The sequence below is a fragment of the Hemiscyllium ocellatum genome, unplaced genomic scaffold, assembly GCF_020745735.1.
Source record: "Hemiscyllium ocellatum isolate sHemOce1 unplaced genomic scaffold, sHemOce1.pat.X.cur. scaffold_2975_pat_ctg1, whole genome shotgun sequence".
Taxonomy (NCBI): Eukaryota; Metazoa; Chordata; class Chondrichthyes; order Orectolobiformes; family Hemiscylliidae; genus Hemiscyllium; species Hemiscyllium ocellatum.
The window spans coordinates 35457-60539 of record NW_026868267.1 but is presented as its reverse complement, the minus strand read 5'-3'; the positions used below and the strand labels follow the sequence as shown (position 1 = coordinate 60539).

At 44.6% G+C, this 25083-nt stretch overlaps 13 non-coding genes across 13 annotated transcripts; all 13 read right to left on the bottom strand.

Annotated features, from left to right (window-relative positions):
- Positions 1-1677: 1677 nt before the first annotated feature.
- trnar-ucg (transfer RNA arginine (anticodon UCG)) lies at positions 1678-1750 on the bottom strand. Its single transcript has one exon. It is a non-coding gene; the product is annotated as a tRNA-Arg (tRNA).
- Positions 1751-3824: 2074 nt separating this feature from the next.
- Positions 3825-3905, bottom strand: trnas-aga (transfer RNA serine (anticodon AGA)). Its single transcript has one exon. It is a non-coding gene; the product is annotated as a tRNA-Ser (tRNA).
- A 1385-nt stretch (positions 3906-5290) lies between these two features.
- On the bottom strand, positions 5291-5363 carry trnar-ucg (transfer RNA arginine (anticodon UCG)). The gene has a single exon. It is a non-coding gene; the product is annotated as a tRNA-Arg (tRNA).
- Positions 5364-7537: 2174 nt separating this feature from the next.
- trnar-ucg (transfer RNA arginine (anticodon UCG)) lies at positions 7538-7610 on the bottom strand. Its single transcript has one exon. It is a non-coding gene; the product is annotated as a tRNA-Arg (tRNA).
- Positions 7611-9689: 2079 nt separating this feature from the next.
- On the bottom strand, positions 9690-9770 carry trnas-aga (transfer RNA serine (anticodon AGA)). Its single transcript has one exon. It is a non-coding gene; the product is annotated as a tRNA-Ser (tRNA).
- A 1390-nt stretch (positions 9771-11160) lies between these two features.
- Positions 11161-11233, bottom strand: trnar-ucg (transfer RNA arginine (anticodon UCG)). Its single transcript has one exon. It is a non-coding gene; the product is annotated as a tRNA-Arg (tRNA).
- Positions 11234-13313: 2080 nt separating this feature from the next.
- trnas-aga (transfer RNA serine (anticodon AGA)) lies at positions 13314-13395 on the bottom strand. The gene has a single exon. It is a non-coding gene; the product is annotated as a tRNA-Ser (tRNA).
- Positions 13396-14785: 1390 nt separating this feature from the next.
- Positions 14786-14858, bottom strand: trnar-ucg (transfer RNA arginine (anticodon UCG)). Its single transcript has one exon. It is a non-coding gene; the product is annotated as a tRNA-Arg (tRNA).
- A 2078-nt stretch (positions 14859-16936) lies between these two features.
- On the bottom strand, positions 16937-17018 carry trnas-aga (transfer RNA serine (anticodon AGA)). Its single transcript has one exon. It is a non-coding gene; the product is annotated as a tRNA-Ser (tRNA).
- A 1388-nt stretch (positions 17019-18406) lies between these two features.
- trnar-ucg (transfer RNA arginine (anticodon UCG)) lies at positions 18407-18479 on the bottom strand. Its single transcript has one exon. It is a non-coding gene; the product is annotated as a tRNA-Arg (tRNA).
- A 2080-nt stretch (positions 18480-20559) lies between these two features.
- trnas-aga (transfer RNA serine (anticodon AGA)) lies at positions 20560-20641 on the bottom strand. The gene has a single exon. It is a non-coding gene; the product is annotated as a tRNA-Ser (tRNA).
- A 1390-nt stretch (positions 20642-22031) lies between these two features.
- Positions 22032-22104, bottom strand: trnar-ucg (transfer RNA arginine (anticodon UCG)). The gene has a single exon. It is a non-coding gene; the product is annotated as a tRNA-Arg (tRNA).
- Positions 22105-24184: 2080 nt separating this feature from the next.
- Positions 24185-24266, bottom strand: trnas-aga (transfer RNA serine (anticodon AGA)). The gene has a single exon. It is a non-coding gene; the product is annotated as a tRNA-Ser (tRNA).
- Between the last annotated feature and the right edge of the window lie 817 nt (positions 24267-25083).

Sequence of the window (25083 nt, the reverse complement as noted above, 5' to 3'; positions counted from 1 at the left end):
TTTTTTCACACTCTATTTTCACACTCTGCAGTATTTCTAATAACTCTTCCTTGTGAACCTCGATCTCTTCTCAGTCTAGACGCAATTGTCTCTATATCTTCCTCGCCAACATTTTCATTTTCTGTAGCAAATACTGTTCGAACCTGTTTACGTAGTGCTTCCCTATCTCCTCTGACTCCACACACAACTTCCCACTATTATCCTTGACTGTCCCAAAGCTAACTCTCGTAATTCTTTTATTCCTGACATACTATGGAAAGCCTTAGGTTAACCAATGGAAAGCCTTAGCTTAACGCTGATCATATCCGCCAACAACTTCTCATGTCTCCTCCTGACTCTTCTCAGCTCTCTTTTTAGGTCTTTTCTGACATCGTTGTAACCCTCGAGCGCCAATGTAAAAGAACAAAAGCACAAAGTTCGGAAAAGATATTTACAGCCAAACCTAGTCAAAATTATTTTTTGAAAGGAAAATCGCACTTGGCAAATTTGCTAGATCTCTTTGAGAACATGACCAACAGAGCTTATCAAGGGCGCTATTGATCTGAGTGTTCTTGGACGAGAAACAATCAAACGTTGTGACATATTCTGGCGAACGAAATGGTCTTTCCTCATGGTTACAATGAAAGAGATGGTTCCCAATAAAAGACAGGGATTAAGTGGTATCTAGATATATTTCAATGTGATAAGATTCTTTTTCCGTCCCCAATTACCCCAGAGATGGATGGGGTGAGTTAATTTTCTTCACTCTTCAGCTCCTCAGCATGGAGGAACAGACATGAACCGCTAGAGATGGAGTTGTTGAGTTGGGAACCAGCGACACTGAAGAAACTAAGTAAAAGTGAGGACTGCAGATGCTGGAAACCAGATTTTAGATCAGAGTGATGCTGGAAAAGCACAGTCGGTAAGGCAGCATCCGAGGAGCAGCAAAGTCGACGTTTCTGTTGCCAGGCTTGATGTGTTCCGCAAACTATTTTCGTTTTTGGCTCAGATTTCCAGCAACTGCAGCTGTTTGTTTTATGTTAACCTTCATAATGTTTTGGACAAAACCAATGACCTGTTTGCATCGGAAAATCCGCAGAAGTACTGGTACCCAATATGTTTGCTGAACAAGACAACCGTTCCGTGAGCGGGAATAGGATCCGGGCCACGGTGCTTAGAGTAACGAAACCTCACAAGTAAATAACAAGACAAGGCGATAGGTACTATCGTATTTGGTCGAAATAAAAGCCCCTTTCTGAACATTTTCGTTGCAGATTATTTTCAACTTGTCTTCGAAGATTTACAAAGTGGGAAAAGGCCATTCTGCCCATTGTGCATTGCGGCTAATCAGAGAACCATCTATTCAAGTCGCAGTTTCCAACTTTGGCTCAAAGTCTTGTGTATTCTAATGTTTCCAGGGCAAGTGTCAATGAGGTTATCCTGTGTTCTTAAATGGCACAATAATGGGGCAGAAGTATGACATTTTCACAACGAATTGTAACTCTTTTGAGGAGCTCATGCTCATTTCCACCCACAGAGGGAGACACCCGAGACTGACAGAAGTGTCCGTTGTGGTGAGGTGAAATTTGAAATGGACAATAGAACAAACACAAGTTCTAACTGCAGAAGCGCCATCCCGACAAGGACTTCATTGGGGAGCGTCAACACGGACCACGGTTAAAGTGAGACGTTCCCCCACGAGCCAGGTAGGACTCGAACCTACAATCTTCTGATCCGAAGTCAGACGCGTTATCCATTACGCCACTGGCCCAAATGTAACGTCACACGCTGGCAGCATGTCGATATGTAATGTGATTGATTATCACGGAATCAGAATTAAAAGGTGAGCAAGCAGCGAAGATAATCGCCAACACAGCTTCACTTGGAAGCTTCCAATTTCTGAAGCAGTGCCTTTCACTGGCAAAGGAGAAACATTTGTCCTCAGCTGCCTGCTTCAGGGTCGGCTCCTCCTCTGCTGGAAGTTTCCATCGTTTTATTCACAGTCACGACGCGATTTCATGATTCACTGCAGTGAAAAAGTGTCATGGTGTCGTCCAAGCAAGACCCTGCAGAAACTCAGCGAGAGATCTCGGGTCATTTCGAGCTCAGGGTGTGGAATAAGACGAGATGCGTGACAGCTGTTATTGACGCCGCCACTTCACTGCCAATTAGCGGCTCAAAACGAGCCGTTGTGAGCATCAGCTTGATTTGTACCTTCCTGCAGTGCATTTGCTAAACAACATCAGATAGATCCCATCCGGCGCAGGGATTTTTTCACACTCTATTTTCACACTCTGCAGTATTTCTAATAACTCTTCCTTGTGAACCTCGATCTCTTCTCAGTCTAGACGCAATTGTCTCTATATCTTCCTCGCCAACATTTTCATTTTCTGTAGCAAATACTGTCGAACACTGTTTACGTAGTGCTTCCCCTATCTCCTCTGACTCCACACACAACTTCCCACTATTATCCTTGACTGTCCCAAAGCTAACTCTCGTCATTCTTTTATTCCTGACATACCTATGGAAAGCCTTAGGTTAACCAATGGAAAGCCTTAGCTTAACGCTGATCATATCCGCCAACAACTTCTCATGTCTCCTCCTGACTCTTCTCAGCTCTCTTTTTAGGTCTTTTCTGACATCGTTGTAACCCTCGAGCGCTCCAACTGAGTTTTCACGTTTTGTCCTAACAGAAGACTTCTTGTTCTTCTTGACCAGGGATTTCTCTTCCTTAGTAAACCACGGCTCACGCGTTCTATATCTTCCTCACTGTCTGACAGGTACATACTTATCTAGGACACACAGGAGCTTTTCCTTGAATAAGCTCCACATTTTTAATGTGCTCAGCCCCTGCTGTTTCCTACACCATTCTACGCTTCCTAAATCCTACCTCATTGCATCGTAATAAGCTCCTCATTGCAAAGTGCTCACCTACTTCCAAATCTAAAACCTGGCCAGGCTCGTTACCCACTATTAAATCTAAAGTGGCTTCGTCCCTTGAAGGCCTGTCTACATACTGTGTCAGGAAGCCCTCCTGCCCACACTGGACAAAATGTGACCCATCTATAGTAGTCGTACTGCAGTGATCCCAGTCAATATTTGGATATTGTCTTGAGTGTTCCAGAGTTTTTCATTGTCCAGAATCCAGATGAAGTTTGTATTCCTCACGTACGGGAGCGAGAATTCTTTCAATGTCTCAGATGAGTTCCTGTCCCGAGAACATCAGAGTCAATGTCCCGTCCTCTACTCGGTCCGAGATTTCACACTTCTTCATTCTCCTCTGATTCCATTTCCAAAGAGTTTCTCAAGATTTCCAAAGCTGGATCCTAGATTATATGGTTTGCTTCCTAAACATATTTCCAACTGCCAATTGACAATATTTTCACAGTATCTCTTCACAACTCTCTGGCTTGCACCATGTCCAGGCATGAGAAATCCCGTTTGGTGGAGAGATTCCCGAGGCTGGTGAGTTTCACTTGGAACAAAGGCGGTTAAGTGGCATTTCCTGCGATTGTTTGTAATGATGGGAGAGGGGCGGTGGGGAACGAGCACTTTGACGTGCAGGAAGAAGTGTTGCCACTGATCAGAGTCAGTGAACAGAGGACTGGGATTAAAGGAATCAAAGGAAAAGCAGCAATTCCGCTCAGGACGTTCAATAACAACTGCTGAAACCCGACGTGACGAGCAGGGTATCTGGAAAGAGAAACAGGGATAACGTTTTAGATGTGGAACATTTCTGATGAAGAACTCGAGTTTCCCAAGTCTCATCAAATGACCGGCCTGGTTTTCAAAGCAGGTTTCCTGAACTTTGACCGAAAATTGCTCCAATAGGAAGGCATTCAGAACGTAGTCAGCAGGATTCGAACCTGCGTGGGGAACCCCAATGGATTTCTAATCCATCGCCTTAACCACTCGGCCATGACTACAGACGAGTCCTTCACCTCACTGAAAGCTGTCGCTGACGTGATGGGCTCAAGGCTTCCATCTCCTTCATACCTTTGCTGTCATTTGGAAGCTGCTGGACCAATGTAAAAGAACAAAAGCACAAAGTTCGGAAAAGATATTTACAGCCAAACCTAGTCAAAATTATTTTTTGAAAGGAAAATCGCACTTGGCAATTTGCTAGATCTCTTTGAGAACATGACCAACAGAGCTTATCAAGGGCGCTATTGATCTGAGTGTTCTTGGACGAGAAACAATCAAACGTTGTGACATATTCTGGCGAACGAAATGGTCTTTCCTCATGGTTACAATGAAAGAGATGGTTCCCAATAAAAAGACAGGGATTAAGGTCGTATCTAGATATATTTCAATGTGATAAGATTCTTTTTCCGTCCCCAATTACCCCAGAGATGGATGGGGTGAGTTAATTTTCTTCACTCTTCAGCTCCTCAGCATGGAGGAACAGACATGAAACCGCTAGAGATGGAGTTGTTGAGTTGGGAACCAGCGACACTGAAGAAACTAAGTAAAAGTGAGGACTGCAGATGCTGGAAACCAGATTTTAGATCAGAGTGATGCTGGAAAAGCACAGTCGGTAAGGCAGCATCCGAGGAGCAGCAAAGTCGACGTTTCTGTTGCCAGGCTTGATGTGTTCCGCAAACTATTTTCGTTTTGGCTCAGATTTCCAGCAACTGCAGCTGTTTGTTTTATGTTAACCTTCATAATGTTTTGGACAAAACCAATGACCTGTTTGCATCGGAAAATCCGCAGAAGTACTGGTACACCAATATGTTTGCTGAACAAGACAACCGTTCCGTGAGCGGGAATAGGATCCGGGCCACGGTGCTTAGAGTAACGAAACCTCACAAGTAAATAACAAGACAAGGCGATAGGTACTATCGTATTTGGTCGAAATAAAAGCCCCTTTCTGAACATTTTCGTTGCAGATTATTTTCAACTTGTCTTCGAAGATTTACAAAGTGGGAAAAGGCCATTCTGCCCATTGTGCATTGCGGCTAATCAGAGAACCATCTATTCAAGTCGCAGTTTCCAACTTTGGCTCAAAGTCTTGTGTATTCTAATGTTTCCAGGGCAAGTGTCAATGAGGTTATCCTGTGTTCTTAAATGGCACAATAATGGGGCAGAAGTATGACATTTTCACAACGAATTGTAACTCTTTTGAGGAGCTCATGCTCATTTCCACCCACAGAGGGAGACACCCGAGACTGACAGAAGTGTCCGTTGTGGTGAGGTGAAATTTGAAATGGACAATAGAACAAACACAAGTTCTAACTGCAGAAGCGCCATCCCGACAAGGACTTCATTGGGGGCGTCAACACGGACCACGGTTAAAGTGAGACGTTCCCCACGAGCCAGGTAGGACTCGAACCTACAATCTTCTGATCCGAAGTCAGACGCGTTATCCATTACGCCACTGGCCCAAATGTAACGTCACACGCTGGCAGCATGTCGATATGTAATGTGATTGATTATCACGGAATCAGAATTAAAAAGGTGAGCAAGCAGCGAAGATAATCGCCAACACAGCTTCACTTGGAAGCTTCCAATTTCTGAAGCAGTGCCTTTCACTGGCAAAAGAGAAACATTTGTCCTCAGCTGCCTGCTTCAGGGTCGGCTCCTCCTCTGCTGGAAGTTTCCATCGTTTTATTCACAGTCACGACGCGATTTCATGATTCACTGCAGTGAAAAAGTGTCATGGTGTCGTCCAAGCAAGACCCTGCAGAAACTCAGCGAGAGATCTCGGGTCATTTCGAGCTCAGGGTGTGGAATAAGACGAGATGCGTGACAGCTGTTATTGACGCCGCCACTTCACTGCCAATTAGCGGCTCAAAACGAGCCGTTGTGAGCATCAGCTTGATTTGTACCTTCCTGCAGTGCATTTGCTAAACAACATCAGATAGATCCCATCCGGCGCAGGGATTTTTTCACACTCTATTTTCACACTCTGCAGTATTTCTAATAACTCTTCCTTGTGAACCTCGATCTCTTCTCAGTCTAGACGCAATTGTCTCTATATCTTCCTCGCCAACATTTTCATTTTCTGTAGCAAATACTGTCGAACACTGTTTACGTAGTGCTTCCCCTATCTCCTCTGACTCCACACACAACTTCCACTATTATCCTTGACTGTCCCAAAGCTAACTCTCGTCATTCTTTTATTCCTGACATACCTATGGAAAGCCTTAGGTTAACCAATGGAAAGCCTTAGCTTAACGCTGATCATATCGCCAACAACTTCTCATGTCTCCTCTGACTCTTCTCAGCTCTCTTTTTAGGTCTTTTCTGACATCGTTGTAACCCTCGAGCGCCAATGTAAAAGAACAAAAGCACAAAGTTCGGAAAAGATATTTTACAGCCAAACCTAGTCAAAATTATTTTTTGAAAGGAAAATCGCACTTGGCAATTTGCTAGATCTCTTTGAGAACATGACCAACAGAGCTTATCAAGGGCGCTATTGATCTGAGTGTTTTGGACGAGAAACAATCAAACGTTGTGACATATTCTGGCGAACGAAATGGTCTTTCCTCATGGTTACAATGAAAGAGATGGTCCCAATAAAAGACAGGGATTAAGTCGTATCTAGATATATTTCAATGTGATAAGATTCTTTTTCCGTCCCCAATTACCCCAGAGATGGATGGGGTGAGTTAATTTTCTTCACTCTTCAGCTCCTCAGCATGGAGGAACAGACATGAAACCGCTAGAGATGGAGTTGTTGAGTGGGAACCAGCGACACTGAAGAAACTAAGTAAAAGTGAGGACTGCAGATGCTGGAAACCAGATTTTAGATCAGAGTGATGCTGGAAAAGCACAGTCGGTAAGGCAGCATCCGAGGAGCAGCAAAGTCGACGTTTCTGTTGCCAGGCTTGATGTGTTCCGCAAACTATTTTCGTTTTTGGCTCAGATTTCCAGCAACTGCAGCTGTTTGTTTTATGTTAACCTTCATAATGTTTTGGACAAAACCAATGACCTGTTTGCATCGGAAAATCCGCAGAAGTACTGGTACACCAATATGTTTGCTGAACAAGACAACCGTTCCGTGAGCGGGAATAGGATCCGGGCCACGGTGCTTAGAGTAACGAAACCTCACAAGTAAATAACAAGACAAGGCGATAGGTACTATCGTATTTGGTCGAAATAAAAGCCCCTTTCTGAACATTTTCGTTGCAGATTATTTTCAACTTGTCTTCGAAGATTTACAAAGTGGGAAAAGGCCATTCTGCCCATTGTGCATTGCGGCTAATCAGAGAACCATCTATTCAAGTCGCAGTTTCCAACTTTGGCTCAAAGTCTTGTGTATTCTAATGTTTCCAGGGCAAGTGTCAATGAGGTTATCCTGTGTTCTTAAATGGCACAATAATGGGGCAGAAGTATGACATTTTCACAACGAATTGTAACTCTTTTGAGGAGCTCATGCTCATTTCCACCCACAGAGGGAGACACCCGAGACTGACAGAAGTGTCCGTTGTGGTGAGGTGAAATTTGAAATGGACAATAGAACAAACACAAGTTCTAACTGCAGAAGCGCCATCCCGACAAGGACTTCATTGGGGAGCGTCAACACGGACCACGGTTAAAGTGAGACGTTCCCCCACGAGCCAGGTAGGACTCGAACCTACAATCTTCTGATCCGAAGTCAGACGCGTTATCCATTACGCCACTGGCCCAAATGTAACGTCACACGCTGGCAGCATGTCGATATGTAATGTGATTGATTATCACGGAATCAGAATTAAAAAGGTGAGCAAGCAGCGAAGAGAATCGCCAACACAGCTTCACTTGGAAGCTTCCAATTTCTGAAGCAGTGCCTTTCACTGGCAAAGGAGAAACATCTGTCCTCAGCTGCCTGCTTCAGGGTCGGCTCCTCCTCTGCTGGAAGTTTCCATCGTTTTATTCACAGTCACGACGCGATTTCATGATTCACTGCAGTGAAAAAGTGTCATGGTGTCGTCCAAGCAAGACCCTGCAGAAACTCAGCGAGAGATCTCGGGTCATTTCGAGCTCAGGGTGTGGAATAAGACGAGATGCGTGACAGCTGTTATTGACGCCGCCACTTCACTGCCAATTAGCGGCTCAAAACGAGCCGTTGTGAGCATCAGCTTGATTTGTACCTTCCTGCAGTGCATTTGCTAAACAACATCAGATAGATCCCATCCGGCGCAGGGATTTTTTCACACTCTATTTTCACACTCTGCAGTATTTCTAATAACTCTTCCTTGTGAACCTCGATCTCTTCTCAGTCTAGACGCAATTGTCTCTATATCTTCCTCGCCAACATTTTCATTTTCTGTAGCAAATACTGTCGAACACTGTTTACGTAGTGCTTCCCCTATCTCCTCTGACTCCACACACAACTTCCCACTATTATCCTTGACTGTCCCAAAGCTAACTCTCGTCATTCTTTTATTCCTGACATACCTATGGAAAGCCTTAGGTTAACCAATGGAAAGCCTTAGCTTAACGCTGATCATATCCGCCAACAACTTCTCATGTCTCCTCCTGACTCTTCTCAGCTCTCTTTTTAGGTCTTTTCTGACATCGTTGTAACCCTCGAGCGCTCCAACTGAGTTTTCACGTTTTGTCCTAACAGAAGACTTCTTGTTCTTCTTGACCAGGGATTTCTCTTCCTTAGTAAACCACGGCTCACGCGTTCTATATCTTCCTCACTGTCTGACAGGTACATACTTATCTAGGACACACAGGAGCTTTTCCTTGAATAAGCTCCACATTTTTAATGTGCTCAGCCCCTGCTGTTTCCTACACCATTCTACGCTTCCTAAATCCTACCTCATTGCATCGTAATAAGCTCCTCATTGCAAAGTGCTCACCTACTTCCAAATCTAAAACCTGGCCAGGCTCGTTACCCACTATTAAATCTAAAGTGGCTTCGTCCCTTGAAGGCCTGTCTACATACTGTGTCAGGAAGCCCTCCTGCCCACACTGGACAAAATGTGACCCATCTATAGTAGTCGTACTGCAGTGATCCCAGTCAATATTTGGATATTGTCTTGAGTGTTCCAGAGTTTTTCATTGTCCCAGAATCCAGATGAAGTTTGTATTCCTCACGTACGGGAGCGAGAATTCTTTCAATGTCTCAGATGAGTTCCTGTCCCGAGAACATCAGAGTCAATGTCCCGTCCTCTACTCGGTCCGAGATTTCACACTTCTTCATTCTCCTCTGATTCCATTTCCAAAGAGTTTCTCAAGATTTCCAAAGCTGGATCCTAGATTATATGGTTTGCTTCCTAAACATATTTCCAACTGCCAATTGACAATATTTTCACAGTATCTCTTCACAACTCTCTGGCTTGCACCATGTCCAGGCATGAGAAGTCCCGTTTGGTGGAGAGATTCCCGAGGCTGGTGAGTTTCACTTTGGAACAAAGGCGGTTAAGTGGCAATTTCCTGCGATTGTTTGTAATGATGGGAGAGGGAGCGGTGGGGAACGAGCACTTTGACGTGCAGGAAGAAGTGTTGCCACTGATCAGAGTCAGTGAACAGAGGACTGGGATTAAAGGAATCAAAGGAAAAGCAGCAATTCCGCTCAGGACGTTCAATAACAACTGCTGAAACCCGACGTGACGAGCAGGGTATCTGGAAAGAGAAACAGGGATAACGTTTTAGATGTGGAACATTTCTGATGAAGAACTCGAGTTTCCCAAGTCTCATCAAATGACCGGCCTGGTTTTCAAAGCAGGTTTCCTGAACTTTGACCGAAAATTGCTCCAATAGGAAGGCATTCAGAACGTAGTCAGCAGGATTCGAACCTGCGTGGGGAACCCCAATGGATTTCTAATCCATCGCCTTAACCACTCGGCCATGACTACAGACGAGTCCTGTCACCTCACTGAAAGCTGTCGCTGACGTGATGGGCTCAAGGCTTCCATCTCCTTTCATACCTTTGCTGTCATTTGGAAGCTGCTGGACACCAATGTAAAAGAACAAAAGCACAAAGTTCGGAAAAGATATTTACAGCCAAACTTAGTCAAAATTATTTTTTGAAAGGAAAATCGCACTTGGCAATTTGCTAGATCTCTTTGAGAACATGACCAACAGAGCTTATCAAGGGCGCTATTGATCTGAGTGTTCTTGGACGAGAAACAATCAAACGTTGTGACATATTCTGGCGAACGAAATGGTCTTTCCTCATGGTTACAATGAAAGAGATGGTTCCCAATAAAAGACAGGGATTAAGTCGTATCTAGATATATTTCAATGTGATAAGATTCTTTTTCCGTCCCCAATTACCCCAGAGATGGATGGGGTGAGTTAATTTTCTTCACTCTTCAGCTCCTCAGCATGGAGGAACAGACATGAAACCGCTAGAGATGGAGTTGTTGAGTTGGGAACCAGCGACACTGAAGAAACTAAGTAAAAGTGAGGACTGCAGATGCTGGAAACCAGATTTTAGATCAGAGTGATGCTGGAAAAGCACAGTCGGTAAGGCAGCATCCGAGGAGCAGCAAAGTCGACGTTTCTGTTGCCAGGCTTGATGTGTTCCGCAAACTATTTTCGTTTTTGGCTCAGATTTCCAGCAACTGCAGCTGTTTGTTTTATGTTAACCTTCATAATGTTTTGGACAAAACCAATGACCTGTTTGCATCGGAAAATCCGCAGAAGTACTGGTACACCAATATGTTTGCTGAACAAGACAACCGTTCCGTGAGCGGGAATAGGATCCGGGCCACGGTGCTTAGAGTAACGAAACCTCACAAGTAAATAACAAGACAAGGCGATAGGTACTATCGTATTTGGTCGAAATAAAAGCCCCTTTCTGAACATTTTCGTTGCAGATTATTTTCAACTTGTCTTCGAAGATTTACAAAGTGGGAAAAGGCCATTCTGCCCATTGTGCATTGCGGCTAATCAGAGAACCATCTATTCAAGTCGCAGTTTCCAACTTTGGCTCAAAGTCTTGTGTATTCTAATGTTTCCAGGGCAAGTGTCAATGAGGTTATCCTGTGTTCTTAAATGGCACAATAATGGGGCAGAAGTATGACATTTTCACAACGAATTGTAACTCTTTTGAGGAGCTCATGCTCATTTCCACCCACAGAGGGAGACACCCGAGACTGACAGAAGTGTCCGTTGTGGTGAGGTGAAATTTGAAATGGACAATAGAACAAACACAAGTTCTAACTGCAGAAGCGCCATCCCGACAAGGACTTCATTGGGGAGCGTCAACACGGACCACGGTTAAAGTGAGACGTTCCCCCACGAGCCAGGTAGGACTCGAACCTACAATCTTCTGATCCGAAGTCAGACGCGTTATCCATTACGCCACTGGCCCAAATGTAACGTCACACGCTGGCAGCATGTCGATATGTAATGTGATTGATTATCACGGAATCAGAATTAAAAAGGTGAGCAAGCAGCGAAGATAATCGCCAACACAGCTTCACTTGGAAGCTTCCAATTTCTGAAGCAGTGCCTTTCACTGGCAAAGGAGAAACATTTGTCCTCAGCTGCCTGCTTCAGGGTCGGCTCCTCCTCTGCTGGAAGTTTCCATCGTTTTATTCACAGTCACGACGCGATTTCATGATTCACTGCAGTGAAAAAGTGTCATGGTGTCGTCCAAGCAAGACCCTGCAGAAACTCAGCGAGAGATCTCGGGTCATTTCGAGCTCAGGGTGTGGAATAAGACGAGATGCGTGACAGCTGTTATTGACGCCGCCACTTCACTGCCAATTAGCGGCTCAAAACGAGCCGTTGTGAGCATCAGCTTGATTTGTACCTTCCTGCAGTGCATTTGCTAAACAACATCAGATAGATCCCATCCGGCGCAGGGATTTTTTCACACTCTATTTTCACACTCTGCAGTATTTCTAATAACTCTTCCTTGTGAACCTCGATCTCTTCTCAGTCTAGACGCAATTGTCTCTATATCTTCCTCGCCAACATTTTCATTTTCTGTAGCAAATACTGTCGAACACTGTTTACGTAGTGCTTCCCCTATCTCCTCTGACTCCACACACAACTTCCCACTATTATCCTTGACTGTCCCAAAGCTAACTCTCGTCATTCTTTTATTCCTGACATACCTATGGAAAGCCTTAGGTTAACCAATGGAAAGCCTTAGCTTAACGCTGATCATATCCGCCAACAACTTCTCATGTCTCCTCCTGACTCTTCTCAGCTCTCTTTTTAGGTCTTTTCTGACATCGTTGTAACCCTCGAGCGCTCCAACTGAGTTTTCACGTTTTGTCCTAACAGAAGACTTCTTGTTCTTCTTGACCAGGGATTTCTCTTCCTTAGTAAACCACGGCTCACGCGTTCTATATCTTCCTCACTGTCTGACAGGTACATACTTATCTAGGACACACAGGAGCTTTTCCTTGAATAAGCTCCACATTTTTAATGTGCTCAGCCCCTGCTGTTTCCTACACCATTCTACGCTTCCTAAATCCTACCTCATTGCATCGTAATAAGCTCCTCATTGCAAAGTGCTCACCTACTTCCAAATCTAAAACCTGGCCAGGCTCGTTACCCACTATTAAATCTAAAGTGGCTTCGTCCCTTGAAGGCCTGTCTACATACTGTGTCAGGAAGCCCTCCTGCCCACACTGGACAAAATGTGACCCATCTATAGTAGTCGTACTGCAGTGATCCCAGTCAATATTTGGATATTGTCTTGAGTGTTCCAGAGTTTTTCATTGTCCCAGAATCCAGATGAAGTTTGTATTCCTCACGTACGGGAGCGAGAATTCTTTCAATGTCTCAGATGAGTTCCTGTCCCGAGAACATCAGAGTCAATGTCCCGTCCTCTACTCGGTCCGAGATTTCACACTTCTTCATTCTCCTCTGATTCCATTTCCCAAAGAGTTTCTCAAGATTTCCAAAGCTGGATCCTAGATTATATGGTTTGCTTCCTAAACATATTTCCAACTGCCAATTGACAATATTTTCACAGTATCTCTTCACAACTCTCTGGCTTGCACCATGTCCAGGCATGAGAAGTCCCGTTTGGTGGAGAGATTCCCGAGGCTGGTGAGTTTCACTTTGGAACAAAGGCGGTTAAGTGGCAATTTCCTGCGATTGTTTGTAATGATGGGAGAGGGAGCGGTGGGGAACGAGCACTTTGACGTGCAGGAAGAAGTGTTGCCACTGATCAGAGTCAGTGAACAGAGGACTGGGATTAAAGGAATCAAAGGAAAAGCAGCAATTCCGCTCAGGACGTTCAATAACAACTGCTGAAACCCGACGTGACGAGCAGGGTATCTGGAAAGAGAAACAGGGATAACGTTTTAGATGTGGAACATTTCTGATGAAGAACTCGAGTTTCCCAAGTCTCATCAAATGACCGGCCTGGTTTTCAAAGCAGGTTTCCTGAACTTTGACCGAAAATTGCTCCAATAGGAAGGCATTCAGAACGTAGTCAGCAGGATTCGAACCTGCGTGGGGAAACCCCAATGGATTTCTAATCCATCGCCTTAACCACTCGGCCATGACTACAGACGAGTCCTGTCACCTCACTGAAAGCTGTCGCTGACGTGATGGGCTCAAGGCTTCCATCTCCTTTCATACCTTTGCTGTCATTTGGAAGCTGCTGGACACCAATGTAAAAGAACAAAAGCACAAAGTTCGGAAAAGATATTTACAGCCAAACCTAGTCAAAATTATTTTTTGAAAGGAAAATCGCACTTGGCAATTTGCTAGATCTCTTTGAGAACATGACCAACAGAGCTTATCAAGGGCGCTATTGATCTGAGTGTTCTTGGACGAGAAACAATCAAACGTTGTGACATATTCTGGCGAACGAAATGGTCTTTCCTCATGGTTACAATGAAAGAGATGGTTCCCAATAAAAGACAGGGATTAAGTCGTATCTAGATATATTTCAATGTGATAAGATTCTTTTTCCGTCCCCAATTACCCCAGAGATGGATGGGGTGAGTTAATTTTCTTCACTCTTCAGCTCCTCAGCATGGAGGAACAGACATGAAACCGCTAGAGATGGAGTTGTTGAGTTGGGAACCAGCGACACTGAAGAAACTAAGTAAAAGTGAGGACTGCAGATGCTGGAAACCAGATTTTAGATCAGAGTGATGCTGGAAAAGCACAGTCGGTAAGGCAGCATCCGAGGAGCAGCAAAGTCGACGTTTCTGTTGCCAGGCTTGATGTGTTCCGCAAACTATTTTCGTTTTTGGCTCAGATTTCCAGCAACTGCAGCTGTTTGTTTTATGTTAACCTTCATAATGTTTTGGACAAAACCAATGACCTGTTTGCATCGGAAAATCCGCAGAAGTACTGGTACACCAATATGTTTGCTGAACAAGACAACCGTTCCGTGAGCGGGAATAGGATCCGGGCCACGGTGCTTAGAGTAACGAAACCTCACAAGTAAATAACAAGACAAGGCGATAGGTACTATCGTATTTGGTCGAAATAAAAGCCCCTTTCTGAACATTTTCGTTGCAGATTATTTTCAACTTGTCTTCGAAGATTTACAAAGTGGGAAAAGGCCATTCTGCCCATTGTGCATTGCGGCTAATCAGAGAACCATCTATTCAAGTCGCAGTTTCCAACTTTGGCTCAAAGTCTTGTGTATTCTAATGTTTCCAGGGCAAGTGTCAATGAGGTTATCCTGTGTTCTTAAATGGCACAATAATGGGACAGAAGTATGACATTTTCACAACGAATTGTAACTCTTTTGAGGAGCTCATGCTCATTTCCACCCACAGAGGGAGACACCCGAGACTGACAGAAGTGTCCGTTGTGGTGAGGTGAAATTTGAAATGGACAATAGAACAAACACAAGTTCTAACTGCAGAAGCGCCATCCCGACAAGGACTTCATTGGGGAGCGTCAACACGGACCACGGTTAAAGTGAGACGTTCCCCCACGAGCCAGGTAGGACTCGAACCTACAATCTTCTGATCCGAAGTCAGACGCGTTATCCATTACGCCACTGGCCCAAATGTAACGTCACACGCTGGCAGCATGTCGATATGTAATGTGATTGATTATCACGGAATCAGAATTAAAAAGGTGAGCAAGCAGCGAAGATAATCGCCAACACAGCTTCACTTGGAAGCTTCCAATTTCTGAAGCAGTGCCTTTCACTGGCAAAGGAGAAACATTTGTCCTCAGCTGCCTGCTTCAGGGTCGGCTCCTCCTCTGCTGGAAGTTTCCATCGTTTTATTCACAGTCACGACGCGATTTCATGATTCACTGCAGTGAAAAAGTGTCATGGTGTCGTCCAAGCAAGACCCTGCAGAAACTCAGCGAGAGATCTCGGGTCATTTCGAGCTCAGGGTGTGGAATAAGACGAGATGCGTGACAGCTGTTATTGACGCCGCCACTTCACTGCCAATTAGCGGCTCAAAACGAGCCGTTGTGAGCATCAGCTTGATTTGTACCTTCCTGCAGTGCATTTGCTAAACAACATCAGATAGATCCCATCCGGCGCAGGGATTTTTTCACACTCTATTTTCACACTCTGCAGTATTTCTAATAACTCTTCCTTGTGAACCTCGATCTCTTCTCAGTCTAGACGCAATTGTCTCTATATCTTCCTCGCCAACATTTTCATTTTCTGTAGCAAATACTGTCGAACACTGTTTACGTAGTGCTTCCCCTATCTCCTCTGACTCCACACACAACTTCCCACTATTATCCTTGACTGTCCCAAAGCTAACTCTCGTCATTCTTTTATTCCTGACATACCTATGGAAAGCCTTAGGTTAACCAATGGAAAGCCTTAGCTTAACGCTGATCATATCCGCCAACAACTTCTCATGTCTCCTCCTGACTCTTCTCAGCTCTCTTTTTAGGTCTTTTCTGACATCGTTGTAACCCTCGAGCGCTCCAACTGAGTTTTCACGTTTTGTCCTAACAGAAGACTTCTTGTTCTTCTTGACCAGGATTTCTCTTCCTTAGTAAACCACGGCTCACGCGTTCTATATCTTCCTCACTGTCTGACAGGTACATACTTATCTAGGACACACAGGAGCTTTTCCTTGAATAAGCTCCACATTTTTAATGTGCTCAGCCCTGCTGTTTCCTACACCATTCTACGCTTCCTAAATCCTACCTCATTGCATCGTAATAAGCTCCTCATTGCAAAGTGCTCACCTACTTCCAAATCTAAAACCTGGCCAGGCTCGTTACCCACTATTAAATCTAAAGTGGCTTCGTCCCTTGAAGGCCTGTCTACATACTGTGTCAGGAAGCCCTCCTGCCCACACTGGACAAAATGTGACCCATCTATAGTAGTCGTACTGCAGTGATCCCAGTCAATATTTGGATATTGTCTTGAGTGTTCCAGAGTTTTTCATTGTCCCAGAATCCAGATGAAGTTTGTATTCCTCACGTACGGGAGCGAGAATTCTTTCAATGTCTCAGATGAGTTCCTGTCCCGAGAACATCAGAGTCAATGTCCCGTCCTCTACTCGGTCCGAGATTTCACACTTCTTCATTCTCCTCTGATTCCATTTCCCAAAGAGTTTCTCAAGATTTCCAAAGCTGGATCCTAGATTATATGGTTTGCTTCCTAAACATATTTCCAACTGCCAATTGACAATATTTTCACAGTATCTCTTCACAACTCTCTGGCTTGCACCATGTCCAGGCATGAGAAGTCCCGTTTGGTGGAGAGATTCCCGAGGCTGGTGAGTTTCACTTTGGAACAAAGGCGGTTAAGTGGCAATTTCCTGCGATTGTTTGTAATGATGGGAGAGGGAGCGGTGGGGAACGAGCACTTTGACGTGCAGGAAGAAGTGTTGCCACTGATCAGAGTCAGTGAACAGAGGACTGGGATTAAAGGAATCAAAGGAAAAGCAGCAATTCCGCTCAGGACGTTCAATAACAACTGCTGAAACCCGACGTGACGAGCAGGGTATCTGGAAAGAGAAACAGGGATAACGTTTTAGATGTGGAACATTTCTGATGAAGAACTCGAGTTTCCCAAGTCTCATCAAATGACCGGCCTGGTTTTCAAAGCAGGTTTCCTGAACTTTGACCGAAAATTGCTCCAATAGGAAGGCATTCAGAACGTAGTCAGCAGGATTCGAACCTGCGTGGGGAAACCCCAATGGATTTCTAATCCATCGCCTTAACCACTCGGCCATGACTACAGACGAGTCCTGTCACCTCACTGAAAGCTGTCGCTGACGTGATGGGCTCAAGGCTTCCATCTCCTTTCATACCTTTGCTGTCATTTGGAAGCTGCTGGACACCAATGTAAAAGAACAAAAGCACAAAGTTCGGAAAAGATATTTACAGCCAAACTAGTCAAAATTATTTTTTGAAAGGAAAATCGCACTTGGCAATTTGCTAGATCTCTTTGAGAACATGACCAACAGAGCTTATCAAGGGCGCTATTGATCTGAGTGTTCTTGGACGAGAAACAATCAAACGTTGTGACATATTCTGGCGAACGAAATGGTCTTTCCTCATGGTTACAATGAAAGAGATGGTTCCCAATAAAAGACAGGGATTAAGTCGTATCTAGATATATTTCAATGTGATAAGATTCTTTTTCCGTCCCCAATTACCCCAGAGATGGATGGGGTGAGTTAATTTTCTTCACTCTTCAGCTCCTCAGCATGGAGGAACAGACATGAAACCGCTAGAGATGGAGTTGTTGAGTTGGGAACCAGCGACACTGAAGAAACTAAGTAAAAGTGAGGACTGCAGATGCTGGAAACCAGATTTTAGATCAGAGTGATGCTGGAAAAGCACAGTCGGTAAGGCAGCATCCGAGGAGCAGCAAAGTCGACGTTTCTGTTGCCAGGCTTGATGTGTTCCGCAAACTATTTTCGTTTTTGGCTCAGATTTCCAGCAACTGCAGCTGTTTGTTTTATGTTAACCTTCATAATGTTTTGGACAAAACCAATGACCTGTTTGCATCGGAAAATCCGCAGAAGTACTGGTACACCAATATGTTTGCTGAACAAGACAACCGTTCCGTGAGCGGGAATAGGATCCGGGCCACGGTGCTTAGAGTAACGAAACCTCACAAGTAAATAACAAGACAAGGCGATAGGTACTATCGTATTTGGTCGAAATAAAAGCCCCTTTCTGAACATTTTCGTTGCAGATTATTTTCAACTTGTCTTCGAAGATTTACAAAGTGGGAAAAGGCCATTCTGCCCATTGTGCATTGCGGCTAATCAGAGAACCATCTATTCAAGTCGCAGTTTCCAACTTTGGCTCAAAGTCTTGTGTATTCTAATGTTTCCAGGGCAAGTGTCAATGAGGTTATCCTGTGTTCTTAAATGGCACAATAATGGGACAGAAGTATGACATTTTCACAACGAATTGTAACTCTTTTGAGGAGCTCATGCTCATTTCCACCCACAGAGGGAGACACCCGAGACTGACAGAAGTGTCCGTTGTGGTGAGGTGAAATTTGAAATGGACAATAGAACAAACACAAGTTCTAACTGCAGAAGCGCCATCCCGACCAGGACTTCATTGGGGAGCGTCAACACGGACCACGGTAAAGTGAGACGTTCCCCCACGAGCCAGGTAGGACTCGAACCTACAATCTTCTGATCCGAAGTCAGACGCGTTATCCATTACGCCACTGGCCCAAATGTAACGTCACACGCTGGCAGCATGTCGATATGTAATGTGATTGATTATCACGGAATCAGAATTAAAAAGGTGAGCAAGCAGCGAAGATAATCGCCAACACAGCTTCACTTGGAAGCTTCCAATTTCTGAAGCAGTGCCTTTCACTGGCAAAGGAGAAACATTTGTCCTCAGCTGCCTGCTTCAGGGTCGGCTCCTCCTCTGCTGGAAGTTTCCATCGTTTTATTCACAGTCACGACGCGATTTCATGATTCACTGCAGTGAAAAAGTGTCATGGTGTCGTCCAAGCAAGACCCTGCAGAAACTCAGCGAGAGATCTCGGGTCATTTCGAGCTCAGGGTGTGGAATAAGACGAGATGCGTGACAGCTGTTATTGACGCCGCCACTTCACTGCCAATTAGCGGCTCAAAACGAGCCGTTGTGAGCATCAGCTTGATTTGTACCTTCCTGCAGTGCATTTGCTAAACAACATCAGATAGATCCCATCCGGCGCAGGGATTTTTTCACACTCTATTTTCACACTCTGCAGTATTTCTAATAACTCTTCCTTGTGAACCTCGATCTCTTCTCAGTCTAGACGCAATTGTCTCTATATCTTCCTCGCCAACATTTTCATTTTCTGTAGCAAATACTGTCGAACACTGTTTACGTAGTGCTTCCCCTATCTCCTCTGACTCCACACACAACTTCCCACTATTATCCTTGACTGTCCCAAAGCTAACTCTCGTCATTCTTTTATTCCTGACATACCTATGGAAAGCCTTAGGTTAACCAATGGAAAGCCTTAGCTTAACGCTGATCATATCCGCCAACAACTTCTCATGTCTCCTCCTGACTCTTCTCAGCTCTCTTTTTAGGTCTTTTCTGACATCGTTGTAACCCTCGAGCGCTCCAACTGAGTTTTCACGTTTTGTCCTAACAGAAGACTTCTTGTTCTTCTTGACCAGGGATTCCTCTTCCTTAGTAAACCACGGCTCACGCGTTCTATATCTTCCTCACTGTCTGACAGGTACATACTTATCTAGGACACACAGGAGCTTTTCCTTGAATAAGCTCCACATTTTTAATGTGCTCAGCCCCTGCTGTTTCCTACACCATTCTACGCTTCCTAAATCCTACCTCATTGCATCGTAATAAGCTCCTCATTGCAAAGTGCTCACCTACTTCCAAATCTAAAACCTGGCCAGGCTCGTTACCCACTATTAAATCTAAAGTGGCTTCGTCCCTTGAAGGCCTGTCTACATACTGTGTCAGGAAGCCCTCCTGCCCACACTGGACAAAATGTGACCCATCTATAGTAGTCGTACTGCAGTGATCCCAGTCAATATTTGGATATTGTCTTGAGTGTTCCAGAGTTTTTCATTGTCCCAGAATCCAGATGAAGTTTGTATTCCTCACGTACGGGAGCGAGAATTCTTTCAATGTCTCAGATGAGTTCCTGTCCCGAGAACATCAGAGTCAATGTCCCGTCCTCTACTCGGTCCGAGATTTCACACTTCTTCATTCTCCTCTGATTCCATTTCCCAAAGAGTTTCTCAAGATTTCCAAAGCTGGATCCTAGATTATATGGTTTGCTTCCTAAACATATTTCCAACTGCCAATTGACAATATTTTCACAGTATCTCTTCACAACTCTCTGGCTTGCACCATGTCCAGGCATGAGAAGTCCCGTTTGGTGGAGAGATTCCCGAGGCTGGTGAGTTTCACTTTGGAACAAAGGCGGTTAAGTGGCAATTTCCTGCGATTGTTTGTAATGATGGGAGAGGGAGCGGTGGGGAACGAGCACTTTGACGTGCAGGAAGAAGTGTTGCCACTGATCAGAGTCAGTGAACAGAGGACTGGGATTAAAGGAATCAAAGGAAAAGCAGCAATTCCGCTCAGGACGTTCAATAACAACTGCTGAAACCCGACGTGACGAGCAGGGTATCTGGAAAGAGAAACAGGGATAACGTTTTAGATGTGGAACATTTCTGATGAAGAACTCGAGTTTCCCAAGTCTCATCAAATGACCGGCCTGGTTTTCAAAGCAGGTTTCCTGAACTTTGACCGAAAATTGCTCCAATAGGAAGGCATTCAGAACGTAGTCAGCAGGATTCGAACCTGCGTGGGGAAACCCCAATGGATTTCTAATCCATCGCCTTAACCACTCGGCCATGACTACAGACGAGTCCTGTCACCTCACTGAAAGCTGTCGCTGACGTGATGGGCTCAAGGCTTCCATCTCCTTTCATACCTTTGCTGTCATTTGGAAGCTGCTGGACACCAATGTAAAAGAACAAAAGCACAAAGTTCGGAAAAGATATTTACAGCCAAACTTAGTCAAAATTATTTTTTGAAAGGAAAATCGCACTTGGCAATTTGCTAGATCTCTTTGAGAACATGACCAACAGAGCTTATCAAGGGCGCTATTGATCTGAGTGTTCTTGGACGAGAAACAATCAAACGTTGTGACATATTCTGGCGAACGAAATGGTCTTTCCTCATGGTTACAATGAAAGAGATGGTTCCCAATAAAAGACAGGGATTAAGTCGTATCTAGATATATTTCAATGTGATAAGATTCTTTTTCCGTCCCCAATTACCCCAGAGATGGATGGGGTGAGTTAATTTTCTTCACTCTTCAGCTCCTCAGCATGGAGGAACAGACATGAAACCGCTAGAGATGGAGTTGTTGAGTTGGGAACCAGCGACACTGAAGAAACTAAGTAAAAGTGAGGACTGCAGATGCTGGAAACCAGATTTTAGATCAGAGTGATGCTGGAAAAGCACAGTCGGTAAGGCAGCATCCGAGGAGCAGCAAAGTCGACGTTTCTGTTGCCAGGCTTGATGTGTTCCGCAAACTATTTTCGTTTTTGGCTCAGATTTCCAGCAACTGCAGCTGTTTGTTTTATGTTAACCTTCATAATGTTTTGGACAAAACCAATGACCTGTTTGCATCGGAAAATCCGCAGAAGTACTGGTACACCAATATGTTTGCTGAACAAGACAACCGTTCCGTGAGCGGGAATAGGATCCGGGCCACGGTGCTTAGAGTAACGAAACCTCACAAGTAAATAACAAGACAAGGCGATAGGTACTATCGTATTTGGTCGAAATAAAAGCCCCTTTCTGAACATTTTCGTTGCAGATTATTTTCAACTTGTCTTCGAAGATTTACAAAGTGGGAAAAGGCCATTCTGCCCATTGTGCATTGCGGCTAATCAGAGAACCATCTATTCAAGTCGCAGTTTCCAACTTTGGCTCAAAGTCTTGTGTATTCTAATGTTTCCAGGGCAAGTGTCAATGAGGTTATCCTGTGTTCTTAAATGGCACAATAATGGGACAGAAGTATGACATTTTCACAACGAATTGTAACTCTTTTGAGGAGCTCATGCTCATTTCCACCCACAGAGGGAGACACCCGAGACTGACAGAAGTGTCCGTTGTGGTGAGGTGAAATTTGAAATGGACAATAGAACAAACACAAGTTCTAACTGCAGAAGCGCCATCCCGACCAGGACTTCATTGGGGAGCGTCAACACGGACCACGGTTAAAGTGAGACGTTCCCCCACGAGCCAGGTAGGACTCGAACCTACAATCTTCTGATCCGAAGTCAGACGCGTTATCCATTACGCCACTGGCCCAAATGTAACGTCACACGCTGGCAGCATGTCGATATGTAATGTGATTGATTATCACGGAATCAGAATTAAAAAGGTGAGCAAGCAGCGAAGATAATCGCCAACACAGCTTCACTTGGAAGCTTCCAATTTCTGAAGCAGTGCCTTTCACTGGCAAAGGAGAAACATTTGTCCTCAGCTGCCTGCTTCAGGGTCGGCTCCTCCTCTGCTGGAAGTTTCCATCGTTTTATTCACAGTCACGACGCGATTTCATGATTCACTGCAGTGAAAAAGTGTCATGGTGTCGTCCAAGCAAGACCCTGCAGAAACTCAGCGAGAGATCTCGGGTCATTTCGAGCTCAGGGTGTGGAATAAGACGAGATGCGTGACAGCTGTTATTGACGCCGCCACTTCACTGCCAATTAGCGGCTCAAAACGAGCCGTTGTGAGCATCAGCTTGATTTGTACCTTCCTGCAGTGCATTTGCTAAACAACATCAGATAGATCCCATCCGGCGCAGGGATTTTTTCACACTCTATTTTCACACTCTGCAGTATTTCTAATAACTCTTCCTTGTGAACCTCGATCTCTTCTCAGTCTAGACGCAATTGTCTCTATATCTTCCTCGCCAACATTTTCATTTTCTGTAGCAAATACTGTCGAACACTGTTTACGTAGTGCTTCCCCTATCTCCTCTGACTCCACACACAACTTCCCACTATTATCCTTGACTGTCCCAAAGCTAACTCTCGTCATTCTTTTATTCCTGACATACCTATGGAAAGCCTTAGGTTAACCAATGGAAAGCCTTAGCTTAACGCTGATCATATCCGCCAACAACTTCTCATGTCTCCTCCTGACTCTTCTCAGCTCTCTTTTTAGGTCTTTTCTGACATCGTTGTAACCCTCGAGCGCTCCAACTGAGTTTTCACGTTTTGTCCTAACAGAAGACTTCTTGTTCTTCTTGACCAGGGATTCCTCTTCCTTAGTAAACCACGGCTCACGCGTTCTATATCTTCCTCACTGTCTGACAGGTACATACTTATCTAGGACACACAGGAGCTTTTCCTTGAATAAGCTCCACATTTTTAATGTGCTCAGCCCCTGCTGTTTCCTACACCATTCTACGCTTCCTAAATCCTACCTCATTGCATCGTAATAAGCTCCTCATTGCAAAGTGCTCACCTACTTCCAAATCTAAAACCTGGCCAGGCTCGTTACCCACTATTAAATCTAAAGTGGCTTCGTCCCTTGAAGGCCTGTCTACATACTGTGTCAGGAAGCCCTCCTGCCCACACTGGACAAAATGTGACCCATCTATAGTAGTCGTACTGCAGTGATCCCAGTCAATATTTGGATATTGTCTTGAGTGTTCCAGAGTTTTTCATTGTCCCAGAATCCAGATGAAGTTTGTATTCCTCACGTACGGGAGCGAGAATTCTTTCAATGTCTCAGATGAGTTCCTGTCCCGAGAACATCAGAGTCAATGTCCCGTCCTCTACTCGGTCCGAGATTTCACACTTCTTCATTCTCCTCTGATTCCATTTCCCAAAGAGTTTCTCAAGATTTCCAAAGCTGGATCCTAGATTATATGGTTTGCTTCCTAAACATATTTCCAACTGCCAATTGACAATATTTTCACAGTATCTCTTCACAACTCTCTGGCTTGCACCATGTCCAGGCATGAGAAGTCCCGTTTGGTGGAGAGATTCCCGAGGCTGGTGAGTTTCACTTTGGAACAAAGGCGGTTAAGTGGCAATTTCCTGCGATTGTTTGTAATGATGGGAGAGGGAGCGGTGGGGAACGAGCACTTTGACGTGCAGGAAGAAGTGTTGCCACTGATCAGAGTCAGTGAACAGAGGACTGGGATTAAAGGAATCAAAGGAAAAGCAGCAATTCCGCTCAGGACGTTCAATAACAACTGCTGAAACCCGACGTGACGAGCAGGGTATCTGGAAAGAGAAACAGGGATAACGTTTTAGATGTGGAACATTTCTGATGAAGAACTCGAGTTTCCCAAGTCTCATCAAATGACCGGCCTGGTTTTCAAAGCAGGTTTCCTGAACTTTGACCGAAAATTGCTCCAATAGGAAGGCATTCAGAACGTAGTCAGCAGGATTCGAACCTGCGTGGGGAAACCCCAATGGATTTCTAATCCATCGCCTTAACCACTCGGCCATGACTACAGACGAGACCTGTCACCGCACTGAAAGCTGTCGCTGACGTGATGGGCTCAAGGCTTCCATCTCCTTTCATACCTTTGCTGTCATTTGGAAGCTGCTGGACACCAATGTAAAAGAACAAAAGCACAAAGTTCGGAAAAGATATTTACAGCCAAACTTAGTCAAAATTATTTTTTGAAAGGAAAATCGCACTTGGCAATTTGCTAGATCTCTTTGAGAACATGACCAACAGAGCTTATCAAGGGCGCTATTGATCTGAGTGTTCTTGGACGAGAAACAATCAAACGTTGTGACATATTCTGGCGAACGAAATGGTCTTTCCTCATGGTTACAATGAAAGAGATGGTTCCCAATAAAAGACAGGGATTAAGTCGTATCTAGATATATTTCAATGTGATAAGATTCTTTTTCCGTCCCCAATTACCCCAGAGATGGATGGGGTGAGTTAATTTTCTTCACTCTTCAGCTCCTCAGCATGGAGGAACAGACATGAAACCGCTAGAGATGGAGTTGTTGAGTTGGGAACCAGCGACACTGAAGAAACTAAGTAAAAGTGAGGACTGCAGATGCTGGAAACCAGATTTTAGATCAGAGTGATGCTGGAAAAGCACAGTCGGTAAGGCAGCATCCGAGGAGCAGCAAAGTCGACGTTTCTGTTGCCAGGCTTGATGTGTTCCGCAAACTATTTTCGTTTTTGGCTCAGATTTCCAGCAACTGCAGCTGTTTGTTTTATGTTAACCTTCATAATGTTTTGGACAAAACCAATGACCTGTTTGCATCGGAAAATCCGCAGAAGTACTGGTACACCAATATGTTTGCT